The sequence below is a fragment of the Grampus griseus genome (assembly GCF_964374135.1).
Source record: "Grampus griseus genome assembly, chromosome: 9".
NCBI classification, from domain to species: domain Eukaryota; kingdom Metazoa; phylum Chordata; class Mammalia; order Artiodactyla; family Delphinidae; genus Grampus; species Grampus griseus.
Window position 1 is genome coordinate 84,530,357 of NC_139003.1, and position 18,070 is coordinate 84,548,426.

Below are 18,070 nucleotides of genomic sequence, written 5' to 3' on the forward strand. Positions count from 1 at the left end.
TTTTTGGATTGGGTTGTTTGTTTTTTTGTTATTGAGCTGCATGAGCTGCTTGTAAATTTTGGAGATTAATCCTTTGTCAGTTGCTTCATTTGCAAATATTTTGTCCCATTCTGAGGGTTGTCTTTTCGTCTTGTTTATGGTTTCCTTTGCTGTGCAAAAGCTTTGAAGTTTCATTAGGTCCCATTTGTTTTTTTTTTGTTTTTACTTCCATTCTCTAGTAGGTGGGTCAAAAAGGATCTTGCTGTGATTTATGTCATAGAGTGTTCTGCCTACGTTTTCCTCTAAGACTTTGATAGTGTCTGGCCTTATATTTAGGTCTTTAATCCATTTTGAGCTTATTTTTGTGTATGGTGTTAGGGAGTGATCTAATCTCATACTTTTACATGTACCTGTCCAGTTTTCCCAGCACCACTTATTGAAGAGGCTGTCCTTTCTCCACTGTACATCCCTGCCTCCTTTATCAAAGATAAGGTGACCATATGTGCATGGATTTATCTCTGGGCTTTCTATCCTGTTCCATTGATCTGTCTTTCTGTTTTTGTGCCAGTACCATACTGTTTTGATTACTGTAGCTTTGTAGTGTAGTCTGAAGTCAGGGAGCCTGATTCCTCCAGCTCCGTTTTTTGTTCTCAAGATTGCTTTGGCTATTCGGGGTCTTTTGTGTTTCCATACAAATTGTGAAATTTTTTTTGTTCTAGTTCTGTGAAAAATGCCAGTGGTAGTTTGGTAGGGATTGCATTGAATCTGTAGATTGCTTTGGGTAGTAGAGTCATTTTCACAATGTTGATTCTTCCAATCCAAGAACATGGTATATCTGTCCATCTATTTGTATCATCTTTAATTTCTTTCATCAGTGTCTTATACTTTGCTGCATACAGGTCTTTTGTCTCCTTAGGTAGGTTTATTCCTAGATATTTTATTCTTTTTGTTGCAGTGGTAAATGGGAGTGTTTTCTTGATTGCACTTTCAGATTTTTCATCATTAGTGTATAGGAATGCCAGAGATTTCCGTGCATTAATTTTGTATCCTGCTACTTTACCAGATTCATTGATTAGCTCTAGTAGTTTCCTGGTAGCATCTTTAGGATTCTCTATGTATAGTATCATGTCATCTGCAAACAGTGACAGCTTTACTTCTTCTTTTCCAATTCGGATTCCTTTTATTTCCTTTTCTTCTCTGATTGCTGTGGCTACAACTTCCAAAACTGTTGAATAAGAGTGGTGAGAGTGGGCAACCTTGTCTTGTTCCTGATCTTAGTGGAAACGCTTTCAGTTTTTCACCATTGAGGACGATGTTGGCTGTGGGTTTGTCATGTATGACCTTTATTATGTTGAGGAAAGTTCCCTCTGTGCCTACTTTCTGGAGGGTTTTTATCATGAATGGGTGTTGAATTTTGTTGAAAGCTTTCTCTGCATCTATCGAGATGACCATATGGTTTTTCTCCTTCAGTTTGTTAATATGGTGTATCACATTGATTTATTTGTGTATATTGAAGAATCCTTGCATTTCTGGAATAAACCCCACTTGATCATGGTGTATGATCCTTTTAATATGCTGTTGGATTTTGTTTGCTAGTATTTTGTTGAGGATTTTTGCATCTATGTTCATCAGTGATACTGGCCTATAGTTTTCTTTCTTTGTGACATCTTTGTCTGGTTTTGGTATCAGGTTGATGGTGGTCTCGTAGGATGAGTTTGGGAGTGTTCCTCCCTCTTCTATATTTTGGAAGAGTTTGAGAAGGATAGGTGTTAGCTCTTCTCTAAATGTTTGATAGAATTCGCCTGTGAAGCCATCTGGTCCTGGGCTTTTGTCTGTTGGAAGATTTTTAATCACAGTTTCAATTTCAGTGCTTGTGATTGGTCTGTTCATATTTTCTATTTCTTCCTGATTCAGTCTTGGCAGGTTGTGCATTTCTAAGAATTTGTCCAACCTTCCAGGTTGTCCATTTTATTGGCATAGAGTTGCTTGTAGTAATCTCTCATGATCTTTTGTATTTCTGCAGTGTCACTTGTTACTTCTTCTTTTTCATATCTAATTCTATTGATTTGAGTCTTCTCCCTTTTTTTCTTGATGAGTCTGGCTAATGGTTTATCAATTTTGTTTATCTTCTCAAAGAACCAGCTTTTAGTTTTATTGATCTTTGCTATCGTTTCCTTAACTTCTTTTTCATTTATTTCTGATCTGATCTTTATGATTTCTTTCCTTCTGCTAACTTTGGGGTTTTTTTTGTTCTTCTTTCTCTTATTGTTTTAGGTGCAAGGTTAGGTTGTTTCTTCGAGATGTTTCCTGTTTCTTAAGGTAGGATTGTATTGCTATAAACTTCCCTCTTAGAACTGCTTTTGCTGCATCCCATAGGTTTTGGGTCGTCGTGTCTCCATTGTCATTTGTTTCTAGGTATTTTTTGATTTCCTCTTTGATTTCTTCAATGATCACTTCGTTATTAAATAGTGTATTGTTTAGCCTCCATATGTTTGTAGTTTTTACAGATCTTTTCCTGTAATTGATATCTAGTCTCATAGCGTTGTGGTTGGAAAGGATACTTGATACAATTTCAATTTTCTTAAATTTACCAAAGCTTGATTTGTGACCCAAGATATGATCTATCCTGGAGAATGTTCCATGAGCACTTGAGAAAAATGTGTATTCTGTTGTTTTTGGATGGAATGTCCTATAAATATCAATTAAGTCCATCTTGTTTAATGTATCATTTAAAGCTTGTGTTTCCTTATTTATTTTCATTTTGGAGGATCTGTCCATTGGTGAAAGTGGGGTGTTAAAGTCCCCTACTCTGATTGTGTTACTGTCGATTTTCCCTTTTATGGCTGTTAGTATTTGCCTTTTGTATTGAGGTGCTCCTATGTTGGGTGCATAAATATTTACAGTTGTTATATCTTCTTCTTGGATCAATCCCTTGATCATTATGTAGTGTCCTTCTTTGTGTCTTATAATAGTCTCTATTTTAAAGTCTATTTTGTCTGATATGAGAATTGCTACTCCAGCTCTTCTGATTTCCATTTGCATGGAATATCTTTTTCCATCCCCTCCCTTTCAGTCTGTATGTGTCCCTAGGTCTGAAGTGGGTCTCTTGTGGACAGCATATATACAGGTCTTGTTTTTGTATCCATTCAGCCAGTCTGTGTCTTTTGGTGGGAGCATTTAATCCATTTACATTTAAGGTAATTATCGATATGTATGTTCCTTTTCCCATTTACTTAATTGTTTTGGGTTTGTTATTGTAGGTCTTTACCTTCTCTTGTGTTTCTTGCCTAGAGAAGTTCCTTTAGCATTTGTTGTAAAGCTGGTTTGGTGGTGCTGAACTCTCTCAGCTCTTGCTTGTCTGTAAAGGTTTTAATTTCTCCATCAAATCTGAATGAGATCCTTGCTGGGTAGAGTTATCATTGTTGTAGGTTTTTCTCCTTCATCACTGAAATATGTCCTGCCACTTCCTTCTGGCTTGCAGAGTTTCTGCTGAAAGATCAGCTGTTAACCTTATGGGGATTCCCTTGTGTGTTATTTGTTGCTTTTCCCTTGCTGCTTTTAACATGTTTTCTTTGTATTTAATTTTTGACAGTTTGATTAATATGTGTCTTGGCATGTTTCTCCTTGGATTTATCCTGTATGGGACTCTCTGTGCTTCCTGGACTTGATTAACTATTTCCTTTCCCATGTTAGGGAAGTTTTCAACTATAATCTCTTCAAATATTTTCTCAGTCCCTTTCTTTTTCTCTTCTTCTTCTAAGAACCCTATAATTCGAATGTTGGTGCATTTAATGTTGTCCCAGAGGTCTCTGAGACTGTCCTCAGTTCTTTTCATTCTTTTTACTTTATTCTGCTCTGCAGTAGTTATTTCCACTATTTTATCTTCCAGGTCACTTATCCGTTCTTCTGCCTCAGTTATTCTGCTATTGATCCCATCTAGAGTATTTTTAATTTCATTTATTGTGCTCTTCATCATTGCTTGTTTCTTCCTCTTTAGTTCTTCTAGGTCCTTGTTAAATGTTTCTTGCATTTTGTCTATTCTATTTCCAAGATTTTGGATCATCTTTACTATCATTATTCTGAATTCTTTTTCAGGTAGACTGCCTATTTGTCTTCATTTGTTAGGTCTGATGGGTTTTTACCTTGTTACTTCATGAGCTGTGTGCTTTTCTGTCTTTTCATTTTGCTTATCTCACTGTGTTTGGGGTCTCCTTTTTGCAGGATGCAGGTTCGTAGTTCCCATTGTTTTTGGTGTCTGTCCCCAGTGGCTAAGGTTGGTTCAGTGGATTGTGTAGGTTTCCTGGTGGAGGGGACTAGTGCCTGTGTTCTGGTGGATGAGGCTGGATCTTTTCTTTCTGGTGGGCATGTCCATGTCTGGTGGTGTGTTTTGGGGTGTCTGTAGCCTTATGATTTTAGGCAGCCTCTCTGCTAATGGAGATGGCTGTGTTCCTGTCTTGCTAGTTGTTTGGCATAGGGTGTCCAGCACTGTAGCTTGCTGGTCGTTGAGTGAAGCTGGGTGTTGGTGTTGAGATGGAGATCTCTGGGAGATTTTCACCGTTTGATATTACGTGGAGCTGGGAGGTCTCTTGTGGGCCAGTGTCCTGAACCTGGCCACCTCAGTGGCACAGCCCTTATGCCTGGCTGGAGCACAAAGAGCCTGTCCTCCACACGGATCAGAATATAAGGGAGAAAAAAAGAAAGAAAGAAAGAAAAAGAAAGAGAGAGAGAGGGAGGGAGAGAGAGAGAGAGAGAGAGAGAGAGAGAGAGAGAGAGAGAAAGAAAGAAGAAAGGAAGGAAAGAAAGAAAGGGGATAAAATAAAGTAAGATAAAATAAAATTATTAAAATAAAAAATAATTATTAAGAAAATAAAATTTTTAAGTAAAAAAAAAAAAAAAACGGACGGTCAGAACCCTAGGACAAGTGGTGAAAGCAAAGCTATACAGACAAAATCTCACACAGAAACATACACACTCACAAAAAGAGCAGAAGGGTAAAAAAATAATATATCTTGATCCCAAAGTCCACCTCCTCAATTTGGGATGATTCGTTGTCTATTCAGGTATTCCACAGATGCAGGGTACGTCAAGTTGATTGTGGAGATTTAATCCGCTGCTCCTGAGGCTGCTGGGAGAGATTTCCCTTTCTCTTCTTTGTTAGCACAGCTCCTGGGGTTCAGCTTTGGATTTGACCCCGCCTCTGCGTGTAGGTCACCGGAGGGCGTCTGTTCTTCGCTCAGACAGGCCGGGGTTAAAGGAGCCGGTGATTCGGGGGCTCTGGCTCACTCAGGCCGGGGGGAGGGAGGGGTACGGAGTGCGACGCGAGCCTGCGGCGGCAGAGGCCAGCATAAAGTTACACCAGCCTGAGGCGCGCCGTGCGTTCTCCCGGGGAAGTTGTCCCCGGATCCCGGGACCCTGGCAGTGGCGGGCTGCACAGGCTCCCGGGAGGGGTGGTGTGGACAGTGACCTGTGCCTGCACATAGGCTTTTTGGTGGCGGCAGCAGCAGCCTTAGCGTCTCATGCCCGTCTCTGGGGTCCAAGCTGATAGCTCTTAATCTCCTCTCCTCGTGCACCAGGAAACAAAGAGGCAAGAAAAGGTCTCTTGCCTCTTCGGCAGCTCTAGACTTCTCCTGGACTCCCTCCCGGCTAGCCGTGTTGCACTAGCCCCTTCAGGCTGTGTTCACGCCGCCAGCCCCAGTCCTCTCCCTGTGCTCCGACGGAAGCCCGAGCCTCAGCTCCCAGCCCCGCCCACCCCGGCGGGGGAGCCGACAAGCCTCTCGGCCTGGTGAGTGCCGGGCGGCACCGATCCTCTGTGCGGGAATCTCTCTGCTTTTCCCTCCGCACTCCTGTTGCTGCGCTCTCCTCCGTGGCTCTGAAGCTTTTCCCCTCCGCCACCCGCAGTCTCCGCCTGCAAAGGGGCGTCTAGTGTGTGGACACCTTTCCTCCTTCACGGCTTCCTCCAACTGTCTCTGTTTATTTTTTTTTTTATTTTGCCCTACCCAGGTACGTGGGGAGTTTCTTGCCTTTTGGGAGGTCTGAGGTCTTCTGCCAGCATTCAGTAGGTGTCCTGTAGGAGTTGTTCCACTTGTAGATGTATTTCTGGTGTATCTGTGGGGAGGAAGGTGATCTCCGTGTCTTACTCTTCCGCCATCTTCTCCAAAACCCGCTCCCATTTTTAAGGTTTAATTATAGATAGTAAATGTTACCCTTTTTAGTCTATAGTGTGTGAGTTTTGACAGATGTGTTTGGTTTTGTAACTACTACCACGAGGAGGTCAAGCCCTCTGCCCACTCTCAGCCCAGGCAACCATGCATTTGTTCTGTTCTGTAGTTTTGCCTTTTCCCATATAAGTAGAATCACACAGTATGTAGCCACTTAGCATAATGCATTTCAGATTCATCCAGGTTGCTTCATGTGTCAGTATCGGTTCCTTTTCAGTTGCTGAATAGTATTCCATTGTGTGAATGTAGCAGAGTCTGCTTATCCATTCCCAGTTGAAGGATATTCTGGTTGTTTCCTGTTCTGGGCAATTATGAATAAAGCAGCTGTGAACCTCTTCATATAGGTTTTCGTGTGAAAATACGTTTTCATTTCACGTGGGTAAATATCTAGGGGTGGAATTGTTGGTTCATGTGGCACCACTTTCCGGCATGGCTGTTCCATTTGGTATTTCCCTGGATGAGGGCTCTAGATGGTCCACATCCTCACTCACCAGTACTTGTTTTCAGGCTTTGTTGTTGTTTTTTAAATTTTAGCCATTCCAGTAGGTATGTAGTCGTTTCAAGTTACATTTCTTCCCTAAAGACTAATGATATTGAGGATCTTTTCATGTGCTCTTCTGCCGTCCTTATATCTGCTTTTTCACTTTTGGTCCCTTCCTTATAGAATGTAGTTGGTATTTCACTGTGGACAAAGAAACACACTTTGAGGTTCTTCAGCCTTTGTTTTCACATTTCTCATTCATTTATCATGGTAGAGTAATAAAAATCATTTGATGATGATGATCTCAAGTGAAGTTATTATGAAGACATATGTTGCTTAGTAAAACTGAAAACACATATAGTAACTATGCTTTAAAGTACAAGGGGTTAGGGCTTCCCTGGTGGCGCAGTGGTTGAGAGTCCGCCTGCCGATGCAGGGGACACAGGTTCGTGCCCCGGTCCGGGAAGATCCCACATGCCGCGGTGCGGCTGGGCCCGTGAGCCATGGCCGCTGAGCCTGCGCGTCCGGAGCCTGGGCTCCACAACGGGAGAGGCCACAACAGTGAGAGGCCCGCGTACCGCAAAAAAAAAAAAAAAAGAAAAAAAAAAGTACAAGGGGTTAGAGAAAATACATGTAACCAGAAATTCGTACGTTTAAATGTGTAATATTTGGGTAAGAAAGATAAGGATAAGAAAGAAAAACCATCTGCAGTGATGGTCTCACTTTTCAAATAAGGAAACTCTGACATGATTTATTTGGCCACTCAGAGGTCACACTGCAAGTTGTTTTCAAAATTAATATGTGACCAAGATCTTCTAGCTCCTGAACACTTTGCTTGAGGGCCTGTTCATATTTAGTTTTATTCAGTCATGCAAAATTACATTATTTCAAGTTAAAACATGATATATTCTATTAGTGGAACTTTGGCTTCTGTGGGAAACTGAGCAGCCAATAAATATTCATGTAATCTTCTGGATAACATATTGAAAAGGAGAGCTGGCTCAGGAGGAATCATTTGCCTGGGTTAGTATCTGATTCTGTTTACATTAAGAAAATATTGCAAGAAGTTATTATCTACCCGAGGGCTTAGGGGAATACAATGAAAAAGCTGATATTGCACCTGATGGCTTTTGACATTTACCTATTGTAACAAGGAAACTGTGTGAAGATAGCCAAGTGACTTTTTACAAACACAATTCAGAAGCTATAAAAGGGAAAAAGGAGGTGGCAGAGGTAGAATACACTGCATCCGTAAAAATGAGAAACGTGACTTGTCAGAAACACCTGCTTATAACTATCAACCATTTCTACTGGGCCTGCTGAGAAATTACTGAAAGCCAAGTACATTGATGGGTGTGAAGTCTCAAAGGCAGTCGAGAGATATAGAGGAAAGAAAGTGTGGTTTCATTGAACATTTTTAACCAAATACCTGGGCTTGATGAAATGTAATTTTATGACATTTTCTGAACCCTTGAAAGAAATCAGTTGTTCTGCAAGAGGGAGGAGATATGGGGATATATGTATATGTATATGTGTAGCTGATTCACTTTGTTATACAGCAGAAACTAACACACCATTGTAAATCAATTATACGCCAATAAAGATGTTAAAAAAACAAAAAGAAATCAGTTGTCTTTTATATTTTATCTGTCAGGGCTACAGGAGATCACAGGACTTTTAAAGTTTGGGTACTTAAATTATTGACAATATTTTTTTCCCAAACAGATTCCAAATCTCTAAACTGGTATACCAAAATATTGATTGCAACAACTGACTTAAATTTACAAAAGATATTTTTAATTTCTAATTAGTGATCTCATTAACCATGTGTTATCTCTTCCCATTTCTTAGAAACCAATAAAATGGTAGTAAATGAAGAAGAAAGGAATGAGTGGGGAAGCTATTTTAAAGACAAAAAAGTAGCAACTCATTTTGTAGGGCAAAGGAAGCCAAAAAGAGAAATGGATAGCCCAGATCTGCTCATTTTTTTTTAGAAACTCACAGCAGCTCAGAACTTTAAAAACCTGGGGGAGAATGGGACACAACAACCATGACCACCAGACATGAAATTTGTCTTTTTAAAACAGAAAAACAAGCAAACAATAATGAAAGAATACTAGAAGAAATGGAACAAAAGAAAGCTTCAAAGATTGCTCACTTACATGCTGTCAACTGCAAAGTGGCATTTTCCGTTGGCACTTGCCATCCACCTCTACAAGGATTAAATCATGCGCTGCTACAGCTGCTGACTCTCAACACCCCCTGAAAGGAGTTCAGGTGGGGAGCAGAGATGAGGCACTCTGTGCTCTGGGAAAAACTGGCAGAACAGGTCTTCAGATAGTTAGATATTTTCAGGAAAATATAGTATGAGCCCAATTCTTGCATCTGCTCATATGTAGAGAAGCACTAAAATCCTTCACGGTGACGTCTGCTCCTCGTGACTAGCAGTAACCTGCACAAGACTAGCAGAAACCTTCAGTAAAAAATATGTGTTTGATTGCATGTATTCCCCCTTCACCAAAATCACATATATACTGACCTTCCCCCCTGCCTCTTTGACGCAGTTTCTCAGAGCTATCTTGGGTGCTGTCTCCTGGGCTGTAGTCCTCGTTTTGCCCCAAATAAAACTTGCAACTCTCACATTGTGCATTCCTTTTAAGTGGAGAATACATAGAGAGATAGAGGATATTACCATCATAAAAATAGAATGCTATAAAAAATATGATTAAAGAAAGAATGCTTAGAAATTGAAAATATCTTGACTAAAATTTAAAATTCAACAGAAGGATTGAAAGGTAGAGTAAAGGAAATCTCACATGAAGTAGGACAAAAAGAAACAAAGTTTGAGAGACGTGATAAGAAAATTAACAGATCAATCCAGGAAGCCAATTATCTAACTAATAAGAGTTTCAGAAAGAGGGGGCAGAGTTTCAGAAAGAGACGGCAAAGATATAGTGTAATAAAAGTTCCCCAGACCAAAACTAAAAGAAATGTCTCCATACTGAAAAGAACCACACCAAAATCCATCATTGCAAAACTTTAGAACACACACAAAAAAACTTTAGAACACAAGAAAGGAAACGGAAAAATAAATATATACAAGGAAAAAGAATCCCGAGGAGTTCAGACCTCTCAGTAGCAACACTGGATGCTAGAAGACAATAGAACAATGCCAGCAAATTTCTGAGGAAAAATGATTTTTTCAATCTCGAACTTCATACAATCTAGAATTCTAAGCTAGAATTCTATCAAATGAAGAAGGAAAAGTGATTTTTTAAACATTAAATACTGAACATTTACTTTCTCCCATGCATGGTTTCTTAGGAAGATACTGTAGGATGTGCTTTAGAAAAATGAAAGAGTGAATCAAAAAAAGCCTCTGGGTTTACAGACTGTGCATTCCACCTCGGAGAACAATAGGAATTCCCCGGAACAACACTAAGAGCGGACTTGAGGGCAGCCGACCCGCCTCTGGGAGGGAGGTCTCCAGAAGGCTCAATTATGTAGATGACTTGAGCAGCTTTGGGGGATAAAATTAAGAATATAGAGCTAGCATATTGTAGAAGGGGGGGGGCAGGGGAATGATACAATCAGACACAGTGATTCAGGGTGGGAAGGAAGGAAAGAAATGAATCACAAAACGCTACAGTGAATGATAGTTACATGGTAAAACTGTAAACAATGATAACTGGTTTAACTAAAACTAGTGATAAAACATCCCAAATAAGGAGAGGAGGTGGGGTGCAGGGTGAGAGTGCTAAATCCTCTATCATAATAGGAAGTTAGTGTTTATTGACTCAAGTTGACAAATTGAGAAATAGCCATATAATATAATTTGACATGTGAAGAAGAAAGTAGAAAGGAGGTGGATTAGGGCAGGAGACTGAGGTTTTTCATTATAAGCATTTAGGTTGTCTTTTATTTTTTTAATTTGTGTGTATATTCCCTCAATTAAATTGTTTTAATTATGAGATTTCCAATCATTAGAAGATAGTACTATTATTCTGTTTACTTTGCCCCTTTTTACATCGTGACATGAATTTTAAAATTTGTATACAATTCCATTTTGTACAAAAATCCAGTATTTTCTAGCAATAATATGATAAGCCCTCTGTAATGAATTATAAATAAAAAGAACCTCTTAGTCAGGAACTAAATTTGTCATTATAAAATTGAGCAACTAACCCTTTGAAAGTTAGATTTGCATGTTTGGAATGGATGTGTAGTACCCCATCTCACCCCTGTGACTGTGTTTAAAGGAGCAAAACCACTTATTTTTCTGTTGTGCAGAGAAGAAACCTTCATCATTTTTTAATATCAGTAACTCTCTAAATTGTTTTTCCATTGTTACTGAGTCATCTTGCTGTTTGGTTGTTTGTAAGCAAAACTTACTAAAAGCCATACAGTTTTACTCACTAAAATTATTCAAGTTGAGTGACACAGAATTTCACCTTCTACTCCATGACTGGAAAATCATGGGTTGCTGATTTAACTAAGTGATGGAAATATATATCCTTTCCAGGGTCTTTGGAGGGAAATACAAAAAGTGTTGACTAGAGTTGATATTTGACTTAGAGGGACAGATTTTCTATAGCAACTTTCAGACCAAAACAGAATGTCCCAGCTACCTAGAAATTAGCAAGGTAAAAGGTAACTTCTTAGGATATACAATAAAATGAGATGTATCTCTACAGAAAATAAAGGCTTAAATATCTAGAAATGGAGCTGCTCTTCCATTCTCTTCCTCTCCAGCTCGACATACCCACATGCATACCCTTCTGGCGCCTATAGATTTGAGGAGAATGGCTATTCTGCAGTTTCATTAGTTCCTGCAACTCTCATATCTAGACATTTTGTCAGATTATGAGGGAAGTAAATCATAAGCAAAGAATACACAAACTCCTTGAAATGTGGTAGCATACATTAAAATCTATTTAAAGAAAGATGAAGAAGGATATTTGCTTTGTAGATGCTCAGTAACGATCGACTTACAAGAATATTTTCACAACGCAGTAAGAGAATTAAGGTAATTTTTAGGCCTCTTGAATCAACATGTGAAGAATCAAGGATCTTTAAGAATAGAAATAGCAGAAATTATTTGGACTACCTTACTTCTAGTCATGTGCATGGGAATGAGAATGAGAAATGCAACCACCCCTGGAGAAAGAAATTGTTTTTGCTCCTTCCCCCACGACCCTTTGTGATAATTTTTCTTGGTAACTCTACCATATTCTCCTTTACGTCTTCCATTGCAGACGGTAAAAGCAATGGAGTGATATGAAGAGGAAATATATTATGGATATAGCCACATAGGATCAATTATATAACTTTCAGGGCCCAGTGGAAAATGAAAACGTGACGTACTTATTCAAAAATTGTTAAGAAGATCAGGATGGTGACAGCACACCATTAAACCCAACACGAGACCCTTTTGAGTGCAGAGACCTGTGTGGTCACACAGGCCACACACACATGAAACTGGCCCTGTGTCTACAAGTCCACCAAATCTTTCCAAACAAAGAAACCATGCCAAGCCAAGCTCGTGTTCCAGGATAGGATAGTCAAGTAGTAGCTAATTACAGTTCCTAATGCAATGAGATTTCTTTCGATTACCACTTCACTTTCAGCAAAATAGTAGCATACGAAGTAAGATACGGCTGATGAGTGTCTCTTTCTCTCCAACTGTGTGGTTAATAACTTTTTAGATGGTGCTTTGTGCCCTGAGAAACATGAGTTCGACTGGCCTCCCAAATTGCCAGTGGTGAGGCTCTCTTTCCATTCTCCCATGTGACCATCTGCTTGTTACCAACGGCAGGAACTAAACTGTTCAACCACAAGAGAATGACTCATGGGTGCTGAAGGGGGAGAAAGTGCACTTTTGGAATCTGCAGTCCTTAAAACACCAGCTGCTCGGTTTGGGATTACAACTCATTTGGCTATGAAATTCAGGGAAGACGTTTTCGTTTTTGGAAATCTGAATTTTACAGACTTCTAGAGGAAAACAAGGCATGGAGTCTGCTTTTTCTTAATTTTACCACAATTTTTTAAAAACACCAAGTACATGTTTTTCCTACATCTTCACCCCGTGACGACCAAGAAAATCTCTTTCAAAGGACACTGTGTCACACTCCAGGAAGGGACACCACCTAGCTAAATGTCACCATAGAACACTCTCATTCGGGACTTCTAGGAATGAAAGAGATGGAAAATAAGCAAGATTAATACTAGACTCGCAGACTTCCCTGGTGGCACAGTGGTTAAGAGTCCGCCTGCCAATGCAGGGGACACGGGTTCGAGCCCTGGTCCGGGAAGATCCCACATGCAGCGGAGCAACTAAGCCCTTGCACCACAACTGCTGAGCCTGCGCTCTAGAACCCGCGAGCCACAACTACTGGGCCCACGCACCTAGAGCCCGTGCTCCGCAACAAGAGAGGCCACCACAGTGAGAAGCCTGCGCACTGCAACAAAGAGTAGCCCCCGCTCACCAGAACTAGAGAAAGCCTGTGCGCAGCAACGAAGACCCAACGCAGCCAAAAATAAATAAATAAATAAACAAACAAATAAATTTGTTTAAAAAATACTAGACTCGGGTTTCTGAAGGCAAAAAAAAAAAAAAAAAATCAGGATTCATCATCATTTATTAGACAGAAACACCCTGTGAGAATTACTCTTCTGTTTTTCTCATATAGAGAGAGGAGCTGGGCAAAGGCCTCACATCTGGGATCTCAGATAGGGAAGCATAATGATGGGTTGTAGGAACGCCGTCTACAAAGCATCCTCTCCATGCATCTTCCTCCGTGGATTTGATAGCACCCCCTTTACCACCTCTAAGGGAGCTGCGAATTAGCCTAGGGGCACTATGCTCTCTCTTCCCCAGAGTGATCTTCCTTTTTCTTACCACTCTCTGAGTCCACACCGGGACTCAATAGTTCACCCTACCTTTCTACTCTTATTGTATGTTACCTCTACCACAGATTTGCCATTTGTGTTTTAGTTTAAATATTTTGTATGATTATCCCTCATCTCCGCAACTGGACTGGGAGTTTCTTGAGGGCAAATATCATGTATTTATTTTATCATTGTCTTCCCCACTGCACCTAGCATTGTGTCTGTTACTCAGAAGATGCTATGCAGCAATGTGTTGTTGATAGAATAATTGATTCTCCTGCCCCAACCCACAGTTTTAAAACTAGGCAGTAAATAATCTTCACAGAGTATTTTAAGAAAACCAACTGGAATCATCCAATTAAAAAATTTTTTTTCTTTTCATGCCAGGTCATAGATTCTAAACCCAAACTAACTTCTCTTGCCTCTTTAAGCTAATGACTTGTTGTTTAACCTTCACAAATTAATGGAATTGTGAGCTAACGACAGTTTATGCTACCGTTCGCCTTTGAAGTGTTTATTTTTGTCATGTTCACTTCAGAAACTTCTCGCTTGTTAGTTTGACGTGATTGATGCAGAATTCACTTTCCCCATCTAATGCTTTCCTCCATATACAGCTCCACTTTGTGGAATCTGTTAACAAGGAGATAATTAAATGTAAATATGAGTCTCAGGCTCTTCCGTCTCTGAAATGGAATACCTATAAGACAACAAGGAAATATGGGGGGAAAGGTGGGAGGGAGATCCACTCCTCCCTTCCACCAGGGTGGTGCAGCTAATAATCTCACGAATAACCCACCACCAAAAGCTTCAGGAGGAAAACACGAAAGAAAAAAAAAAACCCTCCCACCTTCTTTATGGGAACTGACCCAAGATAGAACACAAGAGCTCATTGGTTGACCAATGGCTGAAGGAGCCTGGATAGACCATAAATGGTCCCAGAAGAGAAACCAACAGCCAAAAGGGAGGATCGTTGCTTCCTGTAGTGGTTGTGGCTAAAGACCCAGAGAATCCAGGCCTTTAGAACTAACTTAGAGAGCATCTGGTCCAACTGATTATGTCTGGATAGTCCTACTAAAACAAGTGTTCTGTGTTGGGCAGTGCCAAAAGAGTCAATTTATCTACAGGAAAATATACAACATATTGCAGTGTAAGTGCACAGTAGTGTTTTACCCAGAAATGAATAAAGAAAAAAAAAAAAGACGGGTTTCTTTTTCCAGAACTTACGTGATTTGCAACTAAAGGGAAATTTCTAACTGGTAATACATTGTCTCCTTCCCAAATGTCAGTATGTCCGAAGCTGCATGACACTGCAACTTTTCCCAAATATCTGCGTATCCTAAGCACGCTGTGTCAAGAAGCCTTACCCAGAGACTTGATTTATGTTGCTGCCCGACAGACGATGTCTGGAAGGCATGCTGTCTACATGGACTGTGCTCCGGCATTATTTTAGTCATCAATTCTAAGAGCATTAATGAGTACCATTCATCCCAATAATAGAAACCAAGGTCAGGGCCTCCTCCATGCTCTGTAATTCCATTAACAATGCACAGAAAGCACTTAGGTCATAAGCTCTGTAGACCTCAGGATTGAGCAAACGGAGCTGCGTCTTGTTTTCGGAGAGAAACTTCTCTGAGCACACCCCTTGTCAATGATTTGTTGTACAGCAGCATTTGATGTACTTACACATGTAGGGGAAATGCTGGTAAAGGAAGGTGAGGCTGTCTTCAGCTGCCAAGAGTTTCAAATACTGTTTTTATTAAAGTAAATGCCAATAGAAAACAATTCGAATAAAACCATTTGAAGCACTTCAATGACTGGATGTACATTTCTACATCGTGTACTCATTCAGGTGTTACGTAAGCCACTCCATCATTCCATGGGTCTGCCATAGAATTTATTTTAGTTTTCGTTCTTTTATCTTGGATTTTATTGATTTATTTTAGTTTTTATGCGACCTACCCTAATAAAGTGAAAACGGCCTTGAAACTAAGCGTTATCACTATATGCAAATAATTCTATTTAGAATGAAACTTTCATCTTGAAATCTCAAGCAGCATGCTTCCTAAGCTAGGTCTCATCAGTCAGTGCTTCACTCCTCATAATTCAAAGGGCTTTCAACCTGCCACATATTACAAAAAGAAGGAAGTAACCCCGAGATTTGAAGCCTCAGGTGTGGGTTTGAATCCTGGCTTTGACATTTTTTTTTCTCAACGGTTAAATAAACATGATTATTAAATTTTTACAGCTATTTCACATTGTAGCTGTAAGGAGTTAAAATAAGTTCCTAATACAGTCCCTGGATACTAACAAGTAATAGCTTAGTGTGTGTGTGTGTGTGTGTGTGTGTGTGTGTGTGTGTGTGTGTGTGTGTGTGTGTGTGTGTGTGTGTGTGTGTGTGTGTGTGTGTGTGTGTACGAAATCTTGTTTGGAAACGTTTGGAGTTTCATGCCCAGTAAATTATAAATGATACACAGTAATGGAGGGGAGCAGAGGCATGAATAATTCAAAACAGCAAATCATCCATATATCATTTGCATGTGTTTTGAAATGTATTTTTAAATTTCATTTCAAATGTGAGTGTTTCTAATACCCAAAGAAATTACTTCAAAGGAACGACACTACGATGTGAAGTCCTTGCTAAATGGCATGAGGAGCTGTCCAGTTTCCCTGTTCTCTCCTTTCCACCCTCTTCTCCCCTCCCCTTCTCCTCATGCCTTGCCTGTCAAAAGACAGCAGCCACAAAGAAACCACTTCAAGCAAAGCTCCTGCCTTTCACTCTCCCCTGAATCAGGGCCACTGGTGAACCATTTACGATTCCCTCCTTAGAGGCAGCCTGCACTCACCAAATGAAAGCCCTGGGCATTCAGGGAGCACTTGAGTGGAGGGAGGAGATGGTGAGGGCGAGAGAGGCAGCATGGGGCTCTGCTTAAGCGCAAAGGCCGTGGAATCTGACAGTCCGGGATTCTAAACCCTGGTCAGCCTATGTGACCTTGGGCAAATTGCAGACTGTTTCATGCCTCAGTTTCCTCCACTGTAAACATGCAGTGATAATGCTATCAGGTATCTCATATGGTTTGTTAAAGATCAAATTGTATTTATTTTAATGTAGTTATAATAGTGTGTGTGTGTGTATAAGGCTCGATGTGGTTAATGCGTCATATACAGAAGAGATCTGTATTATGCTGATTTCCCTTTGGATAATAAACTCTTACTTATAAGTTGATGTTTTCCTACAGAGACCTGCAACACCTTTTTTGTGAAACCTGAGAAAAGCAAACAGGATTCTTGACCTCATCTAGTGTCTGCATTTTCCACAAAGCATATCTCTCTTTCCCAAATGAAGCTGTTTTAGTTGTTACAGGTTTACCCCATGCAGACAGAATTCGAGCCGGTGCCTACGTACAAACACACACATGTCAACCGTGATATCGGAAACACTTAAAAATAATCGTAATAAAAAGAATGAATGAAAAGTTAACTTAGCAATTCTTAATGCCAAGCACTGTTCTAGTCATTTTATGTATGATAACTCATTTAGTCCTCAGAACCATCCTGTGAGGTCAACTATATTATTATCCCAATTTTACTGTTGAAATACAGAAGCTCAGAGAGATCATGTAGTTGTTCAAAGGTCGGGATAGGTAACAATATACGCATTATGACCCAGGAGATCATATCATTTATTGACTGTTCCAGGACACTCTCGAACATGAAAGGGGACAAAAACAGGAACAAAAGTTCACTCTAATTACGGGTGAAGGCCAAACAGCTTGCAACACCCATATCATGTTATGCAATTAGTAAATGAATGAGTTCTTATTACATTTCTACTTGAGCACTATATTGTCCTAAGACTGTCGAATGGTCATTAGTATGCTTTAAGTAAGGTGTTCTTAATTAAAGCCATCCATGCTTGTGGTAAATAAAACTGTGTTTGAGCTTGCAACATGATTAGCTTCACTTCAGAGATGCAGGCTCAGCCGGTATTTTTATATGCTACCTGTAACCTTTCACAACAGAAATATGATCAAGGTGTTGGTTCATTAACTCTCTGATTGTCCTTCCTTACCATGGCCATTAGCTGATGTTCTGCCTTTCACTGTAACACATACACAAGATTGAGAGTTTAAGGGACAGACATCCCTGGAGCATAATGAACGGTGGAGTGCGTCTTTGCCTCTTTATGCAGATGAAATCAGTCCCTGACTTCCACAGGGAGAGCAACAAGTCATTGACAGGCAATTTCCCCACTGGGGCTCCTGTCGTGAAGGAAAAAAGGAAAGGAAACAGCTTTCTGTATGGTCAGCTTCTCGAGGGCACTTATAGGGACACTGTGCACTATTGATGTCCAACCCCAGGAATAGATAACCTGGTAGGAACTCAAACAATGACATTGAATACGAGTCAACCTGCTAGAAAATCTATATCCCCAAGAACCTGGCTCTCCCCACATATATAAATGAATAATGAAAAAGAAAATGAATTTTCATTGTTTTAAAGAGAC

General features: G+C 40.1%; 1 protein-coding gene across 3 annotated transcripts in view; it reads left to right on the top strand.

Moving 5' to 3' along the window:
- Positions 1–18,070, top strand: part of MAGI2 (membrane associated guanylate kinase, WW and PDZ domain containing 2) — a 1,326,400-nt gene that overhangs the window by 1,199,505 nt on the left and 108,825 nt on the right. The gene's annotated exons all lie outside the window — the stretch shown is intronic.